Source organism: Notolabrus celidotus, chromosome 11 (assembly GCF_009762535.1).
Source record: "Notolabrus celidotus isolate fNotCel1 chromosome 11, fNotCel1.pri, whole genome shotgun sequence".
Taxonomy (NCBI): Eukaryota; Metazoa; Chordata; class Actinopteri; order Labriformes; family Labridae; genus Notolabrus; species Notolabrus celidotus.
Window position 1 is genome coordinate 988,524 of NC_048282.1, and position 22,975 is coordinate 1,011,498.

The window sequence follows — 22,975 nt, forward strand, 5'->3', positions numbered from 1 at the left end:
ATGCTAACTAGGGCTAGCACTTATCCATGATAAATAAAAATCATCCACTAGATCTTCAAATCTGCAGACGTGGGGAGTAAAACCAACCTTTGTGTTTATTAAGACAGCCTACAACTAGCATGCCTCCCTCCTAAGCTCCTTGTTAGCACACATTTGTGCAGGTAATGAAAAACGGGGGAGGGATTCAGTATTATTTTATACAGTCTATGGGCTGAACAAGCTCCGAGCTCTGACTCCGTGACAGACCGGATATTGTTGTTACGTAACAAAAACACTGAAGTCTGAAACGGCTGGTTTCACACACATTTACAGAAAGGTGGAGAAATCAGAACAGGGGCAGAATGGATTCTTTTCATTCTCGGGGGGTTTGTAGACATGCCAGGGACACATATTTCAGGTAAAGAACCATTAAAAAGTCCATTTTGCATGATATGTCATCTTTAAAAGACTGATTAGGGAGTGCAGTTTCGCTTTGATGTCTTTTTTTCCAACATGTCAATAAAAATAAAATAAAACAACTAAGATAAAAAAAAAAATTAAAAAAAATCCCTCAGCAAGCATTTACACATTTTAACTTACATCTGTGTAAAGGAGTTAAAAAAAGATTTAATCCTACCCATTTATAAATAAATAAACAAATAATCAAATTTTAATTTTATTGTAAAAGTAAAAAATCACTGTTAACTTTGTATTTTTCTGTATCTGATAAAGAATATCATCTGATCCATAGATTCATTTGAAATTCAAGGTGCAATGTGACATGCAGTGGCAACCTTAGCAGAAACCTTCTTGGCCACTTCTGCAGCACGTGATATTTTTGACTCAAGCTTTCTAAAACAGGTTTACTCCGAAACAGATGGCGTATAAAATTAAACAAACTGAGAATTTATCAAAAATATATATAATATACAGGGGTGTAACGATTCATCTACTACATCAATGTATTGATTTATATTCCTATGATCTGACTACATGGATCTGTGGTCGGCAAGTTGCCCTTCCAGACGACATATATGGATCTAACATCGTTTTAAAAGGTAATAAATGGATTGTATCCATACTAGGAAATAACACATTGGATTTAAGCACGGCACTCCAAACGTTACCCAATTCAGGCTGCCTGTCTGTGATGTCATCGCCACACGCCAGCAGATAACAAAACAGAGTGCAGAGGAGAAGCCGGCGACCGAGAAATGATCAAGCCACCATTGCGGTCCAGGCACCTCCTGCAGCGTTCATCAAGGTAACATCAGCTCTGCAGAAGCCTCAGACCTCTCCAGCATGTTTAGTCAGAGACGAGGACAAAACTCAGCTCGGGCCAAAAACATCACAACAACAACAGGAGTCTAGGACTGTCCAGTATCAAGGGATTTATCTCACAGTCACACTGGTGGAATTTTTGGCTAAAAAGTTACTGAATCGATTTCAAGTCACTGAATCGTTTTAGATCGTATCGTTCTAAATGAACCAATATCGTCCTTTAATCGTATCGGCAACCACGAATCATGATCCGAATCGAATCATTGTTAAAAAGAATCATTACACCCCTATTAATATACAGTATATACAAACATAAATCACTTCTCTAGTCACTAATAACTTCTATTTCCACAAGCGACCATACTATAGAAAACTAAACAAAGCTACGGTTAGAAAATATGTTGCTCCTTGTCCTGCTCAGATTAAAGCACACACTGCAGTGCACATGCTCAGTTGCTCCCACTTAGCAGCACCAATTGCCTGCAGCATGACAATTACAGGGACATACACTCAAATGACTCTACGGCTCTAACATGACATAAGAAATCACAAGAAGTTGCAATGGACAACCATTACTACACAACGGAACTAAGCCATCTTACTACTGACAAATCATCCACTAAACCTTATAAACATATAACTTAAAACATTTCACTCATGTTCTACACAAACTAATGTTTCCAAAACAGTCCCTACTTTATAAATAATACCTCATTTAACCCTTAGTGCAACAGAAACAGCCTGGTTTGGGATGAGTTGTGTGTTGAGAGGCAGGTGAAGAGGACAGACAGCTGCAGAGCATGGAGGAGCTCTGGAGGAGATATAAGGGGGTCGGTTTCTGGAGGAATATTTACACAGAGCCACCCGGGACTCTGCTCTGACCTGGAGCCATTCACCAACCAAGTTCATTTTGTCAAACTTTTAGGATTAAAAAGTGGAGATATGTTCAATCTCACTCCACAACCCATCTGCAGGAGTGAGCCGCAGAGGTGCCAGTCGGTTGTTATAATGTAATTAGTCTCTCTTGGTCCATGTTGACTGCTAACTGGAGTAGCAATTTTAGCCTACCCTACTTCATGAACATACAGCGAGGTGAGGAGGAAATGAAGAGAGACTGCAGGGAAATAACAGAATGAACCACAGTCTCCAGTGAGTGATGAGTTCACTCAGAGGCTGAACTGAACACAAACTCAGACACACACACCGTCTGACAGTCGCTGCCTGCCGCTGCTGGCGAGGAGCTATTTCTTCAATCTGCTGAGTGACCTTAATCCATGTTACATAATTATTTGCTTGATAGCTCCCCTGTCAGTGGATGCTTCCTAAAACACCAAGTTAAATACGCTGCAGGTAGCTGAAGTCTGAAGGATTTGACTGAATTTGAAGACTGAACTCTGCCATCTTGCTTTTGCAATGCTGCGTGGGAGGGTGCTTGTCTTTATAAAACAGTGGGCAAAGGGCAACAACCTCCATGCTGGAGCTCGGGTGTAAGGCTGAAAGGTTTAGTTGGTTTATTTATTACTTGCCTAAAGGTGCTGTAGGTAGTTGTGATATAAACATCAGTTCAGAGAGAGATTTTGAATGTCAACACTACCCCTCCCATCTCTGCTGTCATAAAACAGCAGAGATTATTGTGCGTGTTCTATGAGGAAGTAGTGGCTTCCTAACCAATCAGGGTGACTGACGTAGTGAGGCCACCACTCGACCAATCAGGACAAAGGGTCGGGGAGTAGCTCTGATTGGTCCGTGATAAAGGGAATGAGGGGAATAATAACATCGCTTAATACAAAGGCATTGGAAAACACAGAGTTTTCGCCATAATCTCAAATTACTCCACTTACTTATGAGTACCGATGGCTGTTATGTTCTTTTCTCCAAACCAAGCAGAAAAAAATATTTTTTTACACCATTCCTACCAACAGCAGCTTTAACTGGACAACAGTTTCTATGGGACAATGATCTGTTGATGTATGAACACTGGTTATTTCAGCCCTTCTGCAGATGACACACACATTTACATCACCATATCACCAGGGGATTATAGTCCCATACAAACACTGAGTAAATGCATTGAACAAATCAATGACTGGACGAGACAGAACTTTCTTCAGTTAAACAAAGAAAAAACTGAAATGATTGTTTTTGGAGGAAGAAAGGTTAAAGGTTACTGCTCAGCTCCAATCTGCAACGATGAAATGTTCAAACCAAGCCAGAAACCTTGGTGTAGTCTTAGACTCAGACCTTAATTTCAGCAGCCACATTAAGACAATTACAAAGTCAGCCTACTATCACTTTAAGAATATATCGAGGGTTAAAGGACTCATGTCTCAGCAGGATGCAGAAAAACTCCTCCATGCATTTATCTTTAGCAGACTAGACTACTGTAACGGGGTCTTTACAGGACTCCCTAAAAAGTCCATCAGACGGCTGCAGCTCATACAGAATGCTGCTGCTGGAGTCCTAACAAGGACCAACAAAGTAGACCACATCACTCCAGTTCTTAGATCTCTACACTGGCTTCCTGTCTGTCAGAGAATAGACTTTAAAATCCTGCTGATGGTTTATAAAGACCTGAATGGTTTAGGCCCAAAATACATTGCTGATCTGCTACTACTTTATGAACCACCTCGACCTCTGAGGTCATCAGGTACTGGTCTGCTTTCAGTCCCTAGAGTCAGAATGAAACATGGTGAAGCAGCGTTTAGTCATTATGCACCACATATCTGGAACACACTCCCTGAAAGCTGTAGGTCTGCTCCAACTCTCACCTCTTTTAAATCAAAGACTAAGACTTTTTTATTTACCACTGCCTTCCTATCTTAGATTATTTTAACCCACTTTAAATTAAAATTTTAATGTGATTTTTAATATATTTCTAATTTTCCTTTTCTTTTCTGTTTTATCATATTTGTCATTTTAATTGTGTTCTTTTATGCCTGTCTGAATGTCTCCAATGCTTTTAATGTTTTAATGTAAAGCACATTGAGTTGCCCTCGTGTATGAAATGCGCTATACAAATAAAGCTGCCTTGCCTTGCCAAAGCTGCCTTCTGTAAACTGAGGCGTGGACATTCGTATTAAAATCCAGGGGTTTGCATCTGAAAGTGATGTTTCCTCTGTATTTTGAAATGTGACCAGTTCCATGGAATATTAAGCTCACAGCTTTCCTGCATTAGTTTTGATGATTCTTTTGAAATGTCGGCCTCTGAAAGTCTTAATTGTGGAACTTTAGCACTTCTCTAGTTTTTGAAATGCCACTCTCCATTGATGTGAATAGCAAGACGATATAACAACACCATGGACACAGACAGATGAACGACCCGACTGTGGAGTCACAGATCCGATCGCTATTCCAGCCTTTCCTCCCATCCAGATGGCTTTAAATTTGGTGGAAGAGCTATAATCTGCACCCAGCTGTCAACTTTTGTGGACAAATCTGAACTGGTGCAGCAGCAGTCTACTCGGAGTCATTAGGTCTGATGATTGCACTGCAGGGGAGTACAATAACAATGTAGTGCAATGAGGGTGTATGAGGCCATTCCAGGAAATCAGAAGCCCCCTAGGGTTCCCATAATTCAGGTTGATAATGGTGCCCAAAATACCATCCAGAAACCTCAAGAGTGATTTTATTAATGGTGGGATAAAGTCGTGGCTTTAATCAGCAAATCCACACTCTTTTTTTTTTCTTTAGGAGTGGATTCCCCTCTTTATCCCAAATAAGCAAATACTAAGCACACCAACTGGAAACTAAAGGAAAGGAATCAAAGACTGGTTTAAAATGGGGGAGACAATGACAAACCTATGACCTGCCATGTAGGGGGTAAGGACTGGCTCAGGAGAAACACTGAAAAACCTGAAACCAGGTGAGTTTTGTTGTTCTTCTATTGACAGACATTCGCTTTAAAAAGCACTTAAAGGGTTATATATGGTCGTCACATGAATGACTGGTCAGTGCAACTAATTATTGATATTAACTATCAATAATTACTGATGTTTTTATTATGTAGGCCCATAGTGTGGATTAATTGTTGAGTACAAGCTGTAATGCATGAACCTGACACCGGCCAGGTATGTGGCTGTTGTTGATGCGCCTGCTCTCGCTGCTCCACGGCCCAGGTCTACAGTCATGGCCAAAAGTTTTGAGAATGACACAAATATTGCATTTTCACAAAGTCTGCTGTTTCAGTTTTTATAATGGCAATTTGCATATACTCCAGAATGTTATGAAGAGTGATCAGCTCAACTGCAAATAATTGCAAAGTCCCTCTTTGCCTTGAAAATGAACTTCATCACCAAAACACATTTCCACTGCATTTCAGCCCTGCCACAAAAGGACCAGCTAACATCATTTCAATGACACACAGGTGTCACACACATTAACACAGGTGTGGGTGTTGATGAGGACAAGGCTGGCGATCAATCTGTCATGATTGAGTGACTGGACACTTTAAAGGAAGATGGTGCATGACACCATTGTTCCTCATCTGTTAGCCATGGTTACCTGCAAGGAAACACGTGCAGCCATCATTGCATTGCACAAAAAGGGCCTAACAGGGAAGTTTATAGCAGCCAGTAAGATTGCACCTCAGTCAACCGTCTATCCAATTATCAAGAACTTCAAGGAGAGAGGTTCAATTGTTGCCAAACAGGCTCCAGGGCGCCCAAGAAAGTCCAGCAAGCGCCAGGACCGTCTCCTGAAGGTGTTACAGCTGCGGGATCGGGCCACCACCAGTGCAGAGCTTGCTCAGGAATGGCAGCAGGCAGGTGTGAGTGCATCTGCACGCACAGTGAGGCGAAGACTTTTGGAGGAAGGCCTGGTGTCAAGGAGGGCAGCAAAGAAGCCACTTCTCTCCAGTAAAAACATCAGGGACAGACTGATATTCTGCAGAAGGTACAGGGACTGGACTGCTGAGGACTGGGGTAAAGTCATTTTCTCTGATGAATCCCCTTTCCCATTGTTTGGGGCATCTGGAGGAAGGCTTGTTCGGAGAAGACGAGGTGAGCGCTACCATCAGTCCTGTCTCTTGCCAACAGTGAAGCATCCTGAGACCATTCATGTGTGGGGTTGCTTTTCAGTCAAGGGAGTGGGCTCTCTCACAATCTTGCCTAAAAACACAGCCATGAATAAAGAATGGTACCAGAACTTCCTTCGAGAGCAACTCCTCCCAACCATCCAAGGGCAGTTTGGTGATGAAGAATGTCTTTTCCAGCATGATGGAGCACCTTGCCATAAAGCAAAAGTCAAAGCAAAATGGCTCGGGGAACACAACATTAAGATTTTGGGCCTTTGGCCAGGAAACTCCCCAGATCTTAATCCCATTGAGAACTTGTGGTCAATCCTCAAGAGGCGGGTGGACAATCAAAAACCCACAAATTCTGACAAACTCCAAGCATTGATTATGCAAGAATGGACTGCCATCAGTCAGGATTTGGTCCAGAAGTTGATTGACAGCATGCCAGGGAGAATTGCAGAGGTCTTGAAAAAGAAGGGTCAACACTGCAAATATTGACTTATTGCATGAATTCTGTGTAATTCTCAATAAAAGCTTTTGATACTTATGAAATGCTTCTAATTGTATTTCATTATACCATAGAAACATCTGACAAAAACACCTAAAAACCCTGAAGCAGCAGACTTTGTGAAAATGTAATATTTGTGTCATTCTCAAAACTTTTGGCCATGACTGTACACCAGCACAGTGCACAGATGGAGTAGGAGCTGTGAGGCAGTATCTTGATCTTGAAATATAGAGTTCGTTAGAGAAGTCACAGTTAACGATGGAGGTCTCAACTTTAACCAAATGTTCAATAACCCAAGTAAGTACACCTTTACAGTACATGTGTGTGTGCTGTGGCCTACTGTTTAAAGTTGACTGACGACAATAAAACAGAGATTCTTCTCATTGGTTCCACATCCACTCTAGCCAAAACTAACAGCTTCACTCTAACTATCGACAACTCCAAAGTCCCTCTCTCCCCCAAAGTCAAGAGTCTGGGTGTCATCTTGGACAGTACACTCTCCTTTGAAGTCCATATCAATAATGTCACCCAGTCTACTTACTTTCACCTGCATAATATCAACTGCCTCTGCCCATCCCTCACACCTAACAACACCGCTATTCTCCTCAACTCCCTGGTCTCCTCCTGTATTGATTATTGCAACTCCCTCCTCTTCGGTCTTCCCCACAAACTTCTCCATAAACTTCAACTGGTCCAGAATTCAGCTGCCCGGATCCTAACCAGAACCCCTTCCATCGAACACATTACCCCTGTCCATAGACTTTAAGACCCTTCTGCTCACATTCAAAGCTCTCCATAACCTCTCAACTCTAAACCTCTATGATCCCCTTCAAACATGCACGTCTACCTGCACTCTCAGATCCTCTTCCTCCATGCTCCTCACTGTACCCCATGCTTGCCTAACCACCATGGGGCCTCAAGCTTTCAGCCGTGCAGCCCCTAGTCTCTGGAACTCCTTAGCACTAACCATCCATAACTCAGACTCTCTTCCAAATTTCAAATCTCACATCAAAACCCAGCTTTTCAGAACAGCATACTCTCTGTAAACTCCTCACATGCATCTTTTTTATTGCATTCACCCTCCATTAATTGTCTCATCACTATCACCTCTCTCTCTTACTCCCCTCTATCTGTCTTTCCAGACTCAAATCAGTCGAGGCATGACTGTCTAACATGAGTCTGGTTCTGCTCGAGGTGTCTGCCTGTTAAAAGGAAGTTTGTCCTCTCTGCTGTAACTAGCTAAATACTGCGAGGTGCAATGCTCATGATGGATTAAGGTGGGGTCAGACTGAGTCTTATCCTGTCTTGGTGTTGGGTCTCTGTTCATAATTTGACATAGAGTGGTCTAGACCTGCTCTGTTTGTAAAAGCGTCCTGAGATAACGTTTGTTGTGATTTGGTGCTATACAAATAAAGATTGATTGATTGATTGATTGATTGATTGATTGATTGGATTGATTGATTGATTGATTGATTGATTGATTGATTGATTGATTGATTGATTGATTGTGTTCTTTTCATATTGTATTGTTTGTTTTATCCAGTGCTTTTTTTGTCATATTGTGTTTTTATTATTGTTACATTTGTAAGGTGATCTTGCGTGTCCTGAGAGGCGCCCATAAATAAAATGTATTATTATTATTAACAGCACGACGCCGTTCATCAGCCTTAAAATGTCAATCTAGGCGTAGGTTCATCCACAGAGTGACTGTAGCTCAGCGGTGAAGCTGGACATCTCTTAATTGGAAAGTTGAAATCTGAAAATGAAACACTCAAACAACGCCGGTTTGTCTTTGTGAGCTTTATTTAGGCCTTCAGTGAGCTTTGCAAAGCGGTCAGCTGGCAGAGTGATCTAACAGGCGAGACAAGGTCTGCACAACGGACCCAGAGTGAAGATTCAGCATGGTATTTATCGTCTCCAGAGTAGATGATGATCTCATCGTTAAACATGAACTTTGTTTTGACCTGCCGGGGACTATGGAGGATAATTAGCCTTATGGCTAACTGGCTTATTTACATGGATGCTATGCTGAAATGTTCAATAATATGCACTGTCCCTTTAAATAAAAAAATAAACATTAAGAGCTGTGAGACAAACCAGAGAGCTTTTGGCGACCTTACCCTTCCTGGTCACCTTCTTGACCTCTCACATACTATCTCCTACTATCATGTCTGTATTTCTCCCATCACACACCACATTCATACACTGCTGGCAGAGGCTGCTATCATAAAGAGCCTGCTAATATTAACTAATCCAGTTCACACACTCCTGGCACAGCCACCGGGGGCAGTTTGAGGTCAAGTGGATTGAACCCTTAACCTTCTGATTGAGAGACGACTGACATAACCACTGAGCCACAGCCGCAAACAGCAAACCCTCTCATCAGGAAGAATATCATCTAACTACTTCTGTTCAGTTTAACTCTCCTCACTACTGCCACAGTTTAAACACAGCAGGATGATTTTGAGCATGTGGGAACTCTTCTTATATTTAACAGGACAAGGACATCAAATATTCTGTCAACTATGATGTCACCATGTCATTTCTGAGCCAGTCACCCTGAAGTCTGTTTACTGCTGTACTGCAGTCACATGTCCATTGTCAGAATGACATGACTGCTGTTATCAGTGATTAGTAATAGGTGTAATATCAGAATGTTCATTATAAAATGTACTGATGTTAGGTTTAATGTACTGTAAGTCCTTCTCTCATGCAAACTAGATCTGGAACTGCAATTCAAAAAATCAAGCAGATCAGGAACGACCCAACAAACGCAGCCTTCTAAACACTGTGAATTTAGGAAGTGGCTAACAGTTCCCACTGGATCAGTCTCAAACAATGTCATCAGACACACCATCATTGTCCCAACAAAGAAAGTATGCTAGCTTTAGCAGCCTTAAAGTTTTGAATGTAGAGTGGTAGTCAACACTCTGTACTGGGCATAGGGTTGCCACCTTGGATTTGTGAAAAAAAAGGGACACTGGACCAATTGTTTGGGGCGGAGGGCTCGGCCACTATGACCAGTTTAGACTGACCAAATGAACATTAAATTGGGACATAGGACACTGGTAAGCTCTGCCGCTGCAATCTTGTCTTCTTCTGGTGAACCTTTTTTGGTCATAAAGTTGCAATGGCTGCCTGTTTTTGTTTGTTTCATTCCACAGCTTGATGCTTTTTTGTTTTTGCATGGATTTCCAATGTGTTTTTCTCCTCATATTTAGGAGATTTTCGCCGGATAACAAAACACGTGGCAGAAAAATAGTCTCACTGGGTCGTCCTTACCCATTCGCCCAGTCAGGATTGTAACTAGTATATGGTTTATTCACACTCTGACAGTGTCACCCAGTCAGGATTGTAACTAGTATATGGTTTATTCACACTCTGACAGTGTCACCCAGTCAGGATTGTAACTAGTATATGGTTTATTCACACTCTGACAGTGTCACCCAGTCAGGATTGTAACTAGTATATGGTTTATTCACACTCTGACAGTGTCACCCAGTCAGGATTGTAACTAGTATATGGTTTATTCAAACTCTGACAGTGTCACCCAGTCAGGATTGTAACTAGTATATGGTTTATTCACACTCTGACAGTGTCACCCAGTCAGGATTGTAACTAGTATATGGTTTATTCACACTCTGACAGGGTCACCCAGTATGGATTGTAACTAGTATATGGTTTATTCACACTCTGACAGTGTCACCCAGTCAGGATTGTAACTAGTATATGGTTTATTCACACTCTGACAGTGTCACCCAGTCAGGATTGTAACTAGTATATGGTTTATTCACACTCTGACAGTGTCACCCAGTCAGGATTGTAACTAGTATATGGTTTATTCACACTCTGACAGTGTCACCCAGTCAGGATTGTAACTAGTATATGGTTTATTCACACTCTGACAGTGTCACCCAGTCAGGATTGTAACTAGTATATGGTTTATTCACGCTCTGACAGTGTCGTCCAGTCAGGATTGTAACTAGTATATGGTTTATTCACACTCTGACAGTGTCACCCAGTCAGGATTGTAACTAGTATATGGTTTATTCACACTCTGACAGTGTCACCCAGTCAGGATTGTAACTAGTATATGGTTTATTCACACTCTGACAGTGTCACCCAGTCAGGATTGTAACTAGTATATGGTTTATTCACACTCTGACAGTGTCGTCCAGTCAGGATTGTAACTAGTATATAGTTTATTCACACTCTGACAGTGTCACCCAGTCAGGATTGTAACTAGTATATGGTTTATTCAAACTCTGACAGTGTCGCCCAGTCAGGATTGTAACTAGTATATGGTTTATTCACCCTTTGACAGTGTCGTCCAGTCAGGATTGTAACTAGTATATGGTTTATTCAAACTCTGACATCGTCGTCCAGTCAGGATTGTAACTAGTATATGGTTTATTCACACTCTGACAGTGTTGCCCAGTCAGGATTGTAACTAGTATATGGTTTATTCACACTCTGACAGTGTCGCCCAGTCTGGATTGTAACTAGTATATGGTTTATTCAAACTCTGACAGTGTCACCCAGTCAGGATTGTAACTAGTATAGGTTTTTTTGTGCTGGTGTCTTGCATGTATTTGCTCCATCTCCTTCCTCGTCAGTCGTCTCTCCTTCCGTTTCAAAAGGAGACACCAAAAGCTAGTGAAAAGAAGACCTCAGCGTGGAGTACGTCGTTCAATTCAGCTTGCTGTCTCTCTCTGGTCAAGTTTCCCGCCCTGTTTGGGCTGCTTTGAGGTATAGGGCCCGAGCGTGTGACATACGCATAGACGGGGAAGAATGTTTAAATAGCCGCAGAAGCACGGGGGACCTTTCTAGACTACAGAACGAAGGAAATCAAATGAGGTTTTTGAAGGGACAGCTGGTGAAAAACAGGACGGGTGGTAACTCTAACTGGACACACTGGAACCCTTAAGGCTGATTTATACTTCTGCGTCGAATCGACGGCGTAGCCTACACCGGAGGTCGGCGTAGCTCCCGTACTCACACAGAGGCCTACACACATAGCAGACGTGCACCTCCTCCAAAATGTAACTATGCATAAAATCGACACTGACCGCAAGCCCTGTGATTGGTCCGCTCGGCTGCATTGTATTTCCCACATTTACAGCACTTCCCGGATCCCTGCTCATTGGCTGGACATCGTCCGTGTATTTCATCTCCTCCTCTCTATTCTTCATGTAATAATGTCTGTATGATAAACAGCAACATGTATCAGCTGTAGATTAACAGAACACGCTCTGAATCTCTGTGGAAAAGTAAACAGAGATCATAGCGGGGCAGGAAACAGGTGACCGGCTATCAGAGAGACCGCACTGCTTTCAAGCATTTCGGGGGAGAATTGCTGCACGACACGAACACATCGACACACAAGTATGTGGTGCTCATGTCCGCGTCAGCCCCTGCTGCATAGGGGAGACGCAGAAGTATACATTATTCTTTAGTTAGCCATGAGTACCATTTCTGCTGTTTTGACCGAATTTAACTGACATTACACAATGTTTATTTATGGGAAAGAGCCACTAAGGCATAATGCATGCTGAAGTTAGTGACAGCACTTTGTTATCTTTATTTGTCACTTCCCTTATTTAATGCATACCTGCCTACATTTGCTGTGGATAGGGAGCACGAGTGATCTACACTGATGTGGTTTCTCTGGGTGTCTGTCATGTACATCGCCATGCAAGCCTTATGTGACTCACAGGTGTGAACACCCTTTTCATTTTTGCAGGACTGTCTCACATCATAAGTGCTGGAGCTGCAGATATCTAAGATTTTGTGTGCAGTCCTTGCATTCCCACGCCCCAAAGCCCTGTATACAATATTACACTGTTTCTAATAACAGTAGAAAAAAGTCTACTTTGATTGCTTTGTAAGTGTTGTCTTAACTTGAGATTTGTCTGCTCCTCTGAATTGAAGTTTCTGTTGAATCAACAGGGAAATGAGTCATTAGGAACATCCTGATATATTTCTGCTGGCGTGTCCCTCTTACTTAAGAATTGAAGCGTTTTAGGCTTCAGAAGTGGCACAAAAGCAAAGTGAGTCGCTCAGAGTTGCCTTGTGACCTGCTAATACTCGATATCAGTACCTTTATAATGACCCCATCACTTGTAAACTAACAGTTATTAAACGACCCTTCATAAAATGTGACCTCAAAATCCCATTGATGCACATTCTTACAACTGCTGCTGCTCTGAGGGCGACGGCTGGGCATAAATCTAATAGCCTTTTACTATCTATAGTACCCCATTTGTTATTTTGTCCACTCCAGCAAGGTCACATGCAGGGACACAGACACCATCCATTTCATTTTGATCAAATCAGTTCTAAGTAAAAGCCCAGATTCATTTTTAGAATGTAAAACGAGCGCCCTGTGACTCTCTGATGACAGTTCTGTAATGTAATGACTTGGAATCTGACTCAGCCTCTGACTCTCAGCGGTTGAAATGAAACTGACCCCCTCAGTGATCCAGCTCAGCTGGTGAGTGGGTACAATGTACGGTCAGCAGCAGACCAAACCCAACCTGCTGCAGCATGGTAATGTTATTGCATGTGTGTATTAAAGGTGTGAGTGTGCTTTGACTCCCAGAATTCTATCCTCGCAGCATCCCTCCAGCTCTGTATCAAAGCCCCCATGCTGTCTTTATTCCCTCAAGCTGAATGTGCTGAGAAGCAGCTGGATGGATAGAAGTGGAGTAATGAGGACCTTTAGGTGACAACCCTGCTGCGTTAAAGAGACCAGCTACCCCCTCTGATTCTCTTCACACGTGAATTGATACAGAACTCTTTGCTGTTTTTCAAATACACACACTAATAGTATATCCATAATGCATGTTGTCAGAACTGCAGCATATTGTGAGGCCACTGTGATACCACCAGGTGCTTTTTAGGGTTCAATTATAAAGGTTTGATGAGGGCATATGATAACTGTTAAGTAAGGGTTATATTAAATCAGGCTGTGCATATTTGTGAAGCTCTTAGCAGGTAGCTTTCACTAGCACCATTCCAAGTGACGGAGATGAAAATGAATATGTGTTTAGTGTATGAGAAGTCTTACCAGTTGCACCACATGTTATGGAGCTTTTTATAGCAAATGAACTTCATCAGCTGTAAGTGCTGTGACTTTATTTTTTTCCAATATTTGTAAGTAATAAATAATTTCATGTTTTGAATACATAAATAAGAGTTACCATGAGAAAAGTCAAAAGGTTGAAAGCACTGAACAATTACCTTTTAAAAGTGGAACTAAAGTTCTGGGTTTTTGATTCCGCTATGACAGAGTTCAGGGACGGACTGCATGCAAAGGCAGATGCTCCTTAACTCCCATGCTTAGCAAGACAGTCATGCAGCATGATCGCAACAGCTCATGGTTACAGCTAAGAAGACTTTAAGGACATTGCAAAGGATCAAGAATGGCTTCTATACCTCTTTGCTTTCTGAGCACTCAAAGCGCTTTTATACTACTCGTCACACTCACCCATTCACACCACATTCACTCTCTGATGGTAGAGGCTGCTAATAGGAAGGGACCATCAGTGTTAATCTCATTCATACCCCAAACTTGGGGGTTCAGGGTCTTGCTCAAGGACACTTTGGCATGAGACTGCAGGAGCTGGGATCGAACTGCCAACCTTCTGATTGAGAGACAACCCACTCTACCCACAGTCGCCCCTGATTAAAAGAGCCTCTTTTCACTACAAGAAGCCAACGATGTATTTTATTTTAGATTATGAAAACGCACTTTAATTTATGATTGTACTAAAAACCTTTTATTACTTTTATACTGATGTTTATAATGTACAATGTGATGATGCAATTTTGATTTGTTCATGTTAACTGCAGGTCTCACGGCGTCTTGATGCTCCACAGAATTAAACGTCCACTTAAAAGAACTAACCTGTGTCTGTGTTGTTTTGATGAGAGCTACATTAGCTTTGCTGACTCAAGGGATTTGATGATTATCTTTATTTCTGGGTACTTATAAAACTCTCTCTTCTCTTAAATTTAACTGATTCCGTTTAAAATAAATTAGAGTTTTTTCTTGTTGAAACTAATGCTCAAGAGCATTAGTTTCCACCAACTGGAAGATCAGGGCTTATAACTCCCACCTTTCACATGTCACATGTCCAAAATTGCATGTATCCTTTAGGAACATGGGGACCAACTAGAAGGATAAAAAAGACTAAATAAGTGTGCATCCATTTCATCTGCTGTTTATGTAATGTTGTTTGAAATAAATTCAGCTCAATACCTCAATAAATGACAGCATCAGTCATGCTAACACAGGTGATAGTGCACAGTGAGTGGGTAGTTATGTAAACTAGAATCCCAACAAGGTGAGACAGGACACCAGCGAGAGGCAGAGTGGTATGTCTCACCCTGATGAGTTTATAATTTACATAACTACCTGTTCACCATGCATTATCCATTACCCAGGTACTGACTAAGGTCAAACACTAATCCACCTTCCTGCAGCACACACATCAAACAAAGCATTTCAATGAGCTGGCAAGCTAAAGCATTAGCATGCTAATAAGAATCATTGAACTGAGCATGTCCGTTGAAGGTTAGGTGAAACAAGGTGAACAGGACTTCTGCAGGAATATTTGTACCCTGCTTATTTGTCCTAATAATTCACATTAAACTGAACATTTCAATTCACGGTCAAGTCATGGTCAAACATTAGTCTGCTTATTAGTCATTATTCACATTGAATTGAACATTTCACCAGTGGTTACTTTGGAGGAGGTGAATGGACCTTCTGCAAGATTATAAATGTTGACCTCTGTCCTCATTCAGCTCTCCTTCCTCTCGGAGCTTTGCAGTTGGCACATCTTTAAGAATAAAGGAGGCGGAAGTCACGACACTCTCGCTATCATCACTACCGCTCATGTTTTAAGTTTCTTGAAATCGGTAACGGCAGCTTGGCTGCCTACGCCGGGATTGACAAGCAGATATTCTGAGCTCTTTTCCATGGATTGATTTGACATGCTTTTTGTGATCTGGTTTTCTCTAGCGTTGCTCTTGCTGTTCAATGTTAATCAGTGTTGTGAAGGGGTTCTGACCAATTAGAACCCAGTATTTAACCCAGCTGTGTGATCAGTAAGAAGGCCGGGTAATAACATGATTGTGGGTACACGACTTGTTTGGTGATGTTCATGGCTTTTTTGAGATGCAGCAGGAAGGAGAGAGGATTGTGATGTTCTTGTTATTAATTAAGAGAAGCCTCCACAATGGTTATAATAAGCAAAAACTCTGCACTGATAGGAGAAATACATTTCATGAAGCCGGCTGCAGCTCCTTAAACGGGTTAAAGCAGGTTACAGTGAAGGTTTTTACAGAGTGAAATCCTCCCACACTGGAATGTTTTTTCTAATGAGATATCTGAAAAGGAAAAAAGACACACTGCCAAGGGTAAACACATTTCATCCAAAGTAGACAAAAGCACACGGCAATGATAGAAGATATTTACCAAAAGGCCATCACACTCTTGTTCGGCAGTATTCATGGAATGATAAAGAGAGCAGAAAGACCAAAGCAGTCTTTAGATTTCTGATCTGCTCCAGAACTCCTTTTCCTTTAAAAGAACCTAGACTCATGCGCACCCCCCTCTCTCCCTCCCTACTCCCTAGCCACCCGCCAACTCTCTCCCCTTGGCCCATTAATTCTCCCAGCATGCTTTGGGCTTGTGTGCAGTGGACGGGTTGCAATGAGAACACAGAGGGAGAGTGGGAGAGGGAGAGAGAGCGTGAGTGTGTGTGTGTGCTGTGTGTATTTGTGCTCACAAGCAGGGAAGAGCTGACAGATCTGGCCCAAGGGTTCTAAAGGGTTGTGTTCGTGTGTGTAGTTAGGTCTGCAGACAAGGAGTGGCACCAAGCAGACACCCCCCACCACCCCCCTCCCTAACCTGAATGGCCTGCATGGTGTGTACACAGCAGACGAGGCTGGCTGAGAATCCTGCTGGGGATCAACAACTCTCAACAACGCTGTGAAGGCTGCAGGCGGAGAAAAAAGCAGCAAGGATGCACAGAGCGGAGAGACAGATGTAGAGGCTGACGCAAACCACAGCATCACGGTAGACAAAGGCTATATTTACCAATGTATCTGCAGGAACAAATGTTGGTCACTGAGGGTGTCTCTCTGCTTTTCCAGGGATGTGATGCACTTCATTGGATTCATGTTTTTTTCTAAATTAGTCACATGTCTCATGGATTTCTACAGGTGCTCCTAAAATAAGCTGAACATGAGGTGAGTGCATTCACATTTGGCATCGCCTCGAGTTAGCAGCCCACGTATTTGGATTTTAAAGGTACAGGATACAATAGCCAGTGAGTACATAAAACATGATATAGATTCTGAAGAGAGGCTTTATCCTTTAGAAGCCTCAACCTAACCAAGCCCTATTAGAACCGTAGCGTTATCATATGATGAATTGCATTTAATTTTGTTTCAGCAAAAACAGCAGACTGACTGAGACTTTCCATCAGGGGCATTAACAGGAGGTCAGATAAGAGTAATTAAATCGTATCATCTTGGGGATATCTGGATTAAGAGGAGGAAAAAAAATGCAAAAAAAGTCAAATTATTGTTGCTTCACTGAATGCATATGTCATAGACAGTGCATATGTTTTCTAATATAATATAGGAAGAGGGAGCACATTTCTCCAGTGTTAGCTTCTCTACACTGGCTCCCAATAAAATGTAGAATAGAATTTAAAATCCTTCTTTTAACCTACAAAGCCCTTAAAAATCAGGCACCCTCGTATCTTAAAGAGCTCATAGTGCCCTATTACCCCTCTAGAACTCTACGCTCCCAACATGCAGGCTTGCTAGTTGTACCTAAAATCTCTAAAAGTAGTGTGGGAGGTAGAACCTTCAGTTATCAGGCCCCTCTCCTTTGGAATCATCTACCAGTCAGGGTCCGGGAGGCAGACACCCTCTCCACTTTTAAGAGTAGACTTAAAACTTTCCTTTTTGATAAAGCTTATAGTTAGAGCTGGATCAGGCTTGGACCAGCTTTTGTCATGCTGCTATAGGCCTAGACTGCCGGGGGAACTGGCACACTGACACACTGGGATCCTAGCTCACCTTCTTCCCCCCAACCCCTTCATCACTTACTTTAACTCTGCCTGTCCCATTAAAGTTACTAACCATAGACCTTTCTGGAGTCCCTGAGCTCCATTGTCTCGTAGATTCCTCTGAGCTGCCGTAGACGTCCTCCTGCTGCGGACGATCTGGACTCCAGCTGATACGGACGTGCTGGACTCCAGCGGCAACAGCTTCTACGACTCATCTCATCACTATCACTTCTCTCTCTTTTACTCCCCTCTATCTGTCTTTCCAGACCCAACTCGGTCGAGGCATGATGTCTGTCTAACATGAGTCTGGTTCTGCCTGAGGTTTCTGCCTGTTAAAAGGAAGTTTTTCCTCACCACTGTAACTAGCTAAATACTGCGATGTTCAATGCTCATGATGGATTAAGGTGGGGTCAGACTGAGTCTTACCCTGTCTTGGTGTTGGGTCTCTGTTCATAATTTGACATAGTGTGGTGTAGACCTCCTATGTTTGTAAAAGCGTCTTGAGATAACGTTTGTTGTGATTTGGCGCTATACAAATAAAGATTGATTGATTGATTGATTGATAATATGGTGATACCTCACTTTGGTAGTGCTCAAATAATACGCCTCTGTTCCCTGATGTCTGAAACATATGGCATTTTAATTTCCTTGAAATAAGACTGATGAGGTCAGATCAGAGCTGTGTGATATGTATGAGACCTGTTGGCTCTAACGGCTAAAATCCACCAGATCCGTGTCCGGTCCGTCTCTGATCCGCCGTAGCACCGGATCTGATAGGTTTCTATTCTAGTCCATGTGTTAACTTCCACTGGATCCACTCCATTGCGTTCCGGCTGCATCTTTGATCTGGCAGGTCGAAGCCCTCCGGATCAGATACACAAGACGTGCCGAAGCACTATGCATCAATCTCAACAGAGCAGATGGAGCGGGGCAGGAAGTCAGGCACCAAAACAAAATGAGAACATCCGGTTCATTTTCAGAATCAAACACTCTGTGTTATCACCAGATCGTATTTCACTTAACTACAGCAACAAACCAAAGTCATGATGAGCGGAGCCAGGCCTGGAGTCAACAGGTCAGAGGTTTTTTAGAGGACCAGAAAGACAACATGGATGAGGTGAGGAGGAGGAGAATCCTTGATACAGTAATTACTGGTGGTGTTGACGGACGAAAGAGCACGGAGCCAGACCGCAGTGGATCGGATACGGACCGGACACGGATCTGGTGGAAGTCGTGTGTTACTGCCTTAAGTATTAAGATCAGTCTATTATGATTCCCTAGGACCGGTTCAATAACTTTCCCCAGGACCAGTTCACTAACTTTCCCCAGGACCGGTTCACTAACTTTCCCCAGGACCGGTTCACTAACTTTCCCCAGGACCAGTTCACTAACTTTCCCCAGGACCGGTTCACTAACTTTCCCCTGGACCAGTTCACTTACTTTCCCAAGGACCGGTTCACTAACTTTCCCCAGGACTGGTCCACTAACTTTCCCCAGGACCAGTTTACTAACTTTCCCCAGGACCGGTTCACTAACTTTCCCCAGGAACAGTTCACTAACTTTCCCCTGGACCAGTTCACTTACTTTCCCCAGGACTGGTCCACTAACTTTCCCCAGGACCAGTTTACTAACTTTCCCTAGGACCGGTTTACTAACTTTCCCCAAGGCTGGTTCCGTCTGACACACAGAGCTGAGCTCCTCTGCGTTCACATACTCCACTTCAGCCTCCTCTGCTCCGGGCGTCCCATGGTCCTGATGCCCCGGAGACTACGGAGTGATAAAACTAATAAATGATAGAAGTCCTGATAATAATAATTTTCAGATTCTGGAGTTTTGATGTCTTTAGATTCAGAGTCAGACGGCTCAAACATGCAGGCTGTGAACTCTCTCTTGACCTGTCAATCAAAGAGTTAGGCCACGCCCACACAGTCCTGAGAAATGCTCTGACCTGTAAAAGAAGCTGTTTTTGAACAGAGTGACTTCAGAGTTGTGGATGTTTATTTTCACTCAGATTTTTGTTGAAGCTTGATTACACATTACATTTTGATATTCTATGAATTTTAATATTCCATTTACGTTTCCAGAGGCTTTAACGCCGTCATGTAAACAGGAGCTACAGCTCATTTTTAATTGTGCAACAAAGACAAAAACATTGAGGCAGGGTCCCATCCTTAAAAACTTTTGTTAGCTTGGACTTCAGGGGATAATTTGTGCAGATCTCAGCTGTCAGTGGCACAACATCAATGGAGAACTTGAACCCCTGGTAGGTTTCACAGCATTACGAGTGAACTGGTTCAATTTTAAAAACAATAGACGGCTTCCCTTCAAACTGAGTTCATCTTTGCAGATCCATCAGAAAACAAAAGGGAAGTTACGAGCATGTCAGTCAAGCACTGTCTGTACACACCCACGCAGTCCTGAGAAAAGTTCTAGTCACGAAGCAAATTAAAACAGCTGTGTGGGTGGAACCTGGCTGAGTGGGACATAAACAGGATTATTCCTATCCCTGGCCAATAATTGCTAAAAATAACACAGTTCGTGTATTGATCTGCTCACTATTCACAAAGTCCAGTGTTCAACTGTTCTCTTTGAAGAAAAACAGTCCTATTGCATCAAAAAAAAAAGGCTTTTTCCATTGCTCTCTGGTGAATTCTTATAATTGTTACTACCAACAACAGAGCATTTTAACTGCCTGCACCTAATTGGAAAAATGAGCTAACTCACTTGAGGTAAACAGCAGGATGTAGAGAGTTAGGTAGTAAAGGGGCTGATTGTGTGCTGTTATATGAGTCATAAAATGTTGGGGGGAAACATATCAGTGGTGGGAAGAAATTACAAAAGTTGGAAATGCATTTAATGCTTCTGAAGGAAACCAACAACTGAAGTGGGCTGTCAGAGAAGTAGGATTTAAACATGCTCTCATTAAACGAACAGCAGACCTTCAAGTGTATTGTTAAAGGTCATTGAGTTGAACGGGGCTTCTGTGTCATTTGCAGATTGAGACAAGACTAAATGAGGAGAGGATGACACCATGCAGGGAAACAAAACAAAGAGGAAACAGAAAATGACAGCTTGTTTTTAAAAAGGCCAAACTGACTGCCAATGGTTCACCTCATTAATAAAGTACAGAGGAAGAAGCAGACAGAACCGTCTCCAGGTATGTCAACTGCAGACCACCGAGAAGAAGACAACAAACACAGAGTTTCCTTCTGTGTGATTGTTGGGTCACATGTCTTCACAGTGACCCAGAGCACAGTGACAGAATGGCTTTAAGTGTGCAGGAGAAGAGCTCAGAGGATTGACATTTTGCAGTGTGTTATATATAAAAAAGGAAATCGTGACCTTAAGTCTGTTAAGGTACCAAGACTTGAGCTTAACCATTCATAAACAAATCCAACACGTGAAAAGAACCAAAACTGCACACCCCCAATGGGCTGTCTATGCTGCTACACATGGGTTGTATCTCTGCTTTTTAGCATGACCAGTTTGTTTGGAATAGGACATTTATTAAAGTTATTTTTTCCCAGACCAGTGCCGTGGTTTGGTCACGTTTATGGATTTTTGTACTCGTCACCAAAGAGCACCTTTGCAATACTTTGTTTGGATTTCAAATCGCTTTAAACTCTCTACTTTTACAAGAACTAACACTGCACTTGAAGAAGGAAAAATTGCCCTTGACTACAAAACCTCTTTATAGTATTATTCGGTTGTTATGTTTTATCGGCATATCAACAGGCTAAAAACCCTCCACTTTTAGCCCCCAGAACTACTTTCCCCTGAACTAAAAGGTTCCTGTGCCCCCATTGTTGTCTAAGTCCCGGGTAGATTGTGCAAATCAGGCCAGTGACGTATGGAGGAAACAAAAGTAGATGCACTACACCACCAGACCAGTAGAGGGCAGTAAAACAAAGAGGAATGCCATTCATCACAGATGACACCATAGAAGCAGACGGACAGGCAGGTATCATAATGAGCAACACAACAGTTAGCCTGTTAGCATGAAGAGACTCAGCTGGTCTGTTTTAGATGGTGCTATATTTCATCACAGATGGATTCACTGAATCAACACGTGAGAGGAGATAAGCGCGAGTAGCAAAGACGTTTCAACACGGCTTTAAAATCCTTTTGAACTCAAAAAGCCGTGGCAGAGATCGGACAGTGTTTTGGTTTAAACAGCGACCCTGTTAACTGGAGACTTTCAGCCGGATGCATCCCTCATAAACGTCTTTAGACCATCATTAAATATCTGATGAGGATATTTTGAAATCTTAATAAAAACTGAACTAGTTTGCATTCCCAGGAACTCCCTCTGTGTTTCAACAGCTGTGTAAACTCCACAAACACTGACACGTTCAGCTGAAGGTCTCCAGTTTACAGGGTCACTTTTAAACCGTAACACCAGGAGGAGAGACGCATTCACGGTGGGCTGAGAGAAGACTACTGTTACAAGCTGCTAAATCAAGAGAATCACAGCTTCTTCTTTTGAAAAGTACACACACGTACAAAAAAGATAGAACAAATAAAAACTAATGAAAGAAAGAGAAATCAAGAGAATCACAGATGTGTGTGATGTTATTGTGGACGGAGGGAGGAATAAAAACACTGAGGTTAATCTACCAATCAGACACGTTCAGCATTGCAGGCCCTGCCCCCCGAAAGTCCCGGGACCTTTGAAAAGTACTTCCCCCCTAGCAGGGGCTTTTTAGGGGGGAGATTAACTACCCCTGAACTAAATTTAGACCCTGGGTCCACTGGTTGAAACGCACATAGTTCCAGGGTAAAGTCCCTAGTACTAGGGTAAAGTTCCTCTGGTCAAAAACGCCTCTTTATTTGGAAATGGGAGGGGTTCTATAAGAAGAGTGCCCCTTCAGCCTTTTCATAGACAACCAACATGGCAGCTTCCACTGCAGGGACGTCTGCTTGATTCCACTAGTCCAGCTAATTTAAAGGAACTGGGTGACGCATTTTCATTAAAAGAACAAATATTCTGCCACTCTCCACTATGTCACACATTGCGGCGCTCTGATTGTAGGTCTGTCCAGTCACTTCCAGAGGCACTTCAGCATGCAGCTGTTGCTAAGTTACTGTGCCCACTGGAAAAAGGAA

At 42.5% G+C, this 22,975-nt stretch overlaps 1 protein-coding gene across 2 annotated transcripts in view; it reads right to left on the reverse strand.

Annotated features, from left to right (window-relative positions):
• Window positions 1-22,975, reverse strand: part of nphp4 (nephronophthisis 4) — a 343,814-nt gene that overhangs the window by 80,951 nt on the left and 239,888 nt on the right. The gene's annotated exons all lie outside the window — the stretch shown is intronic.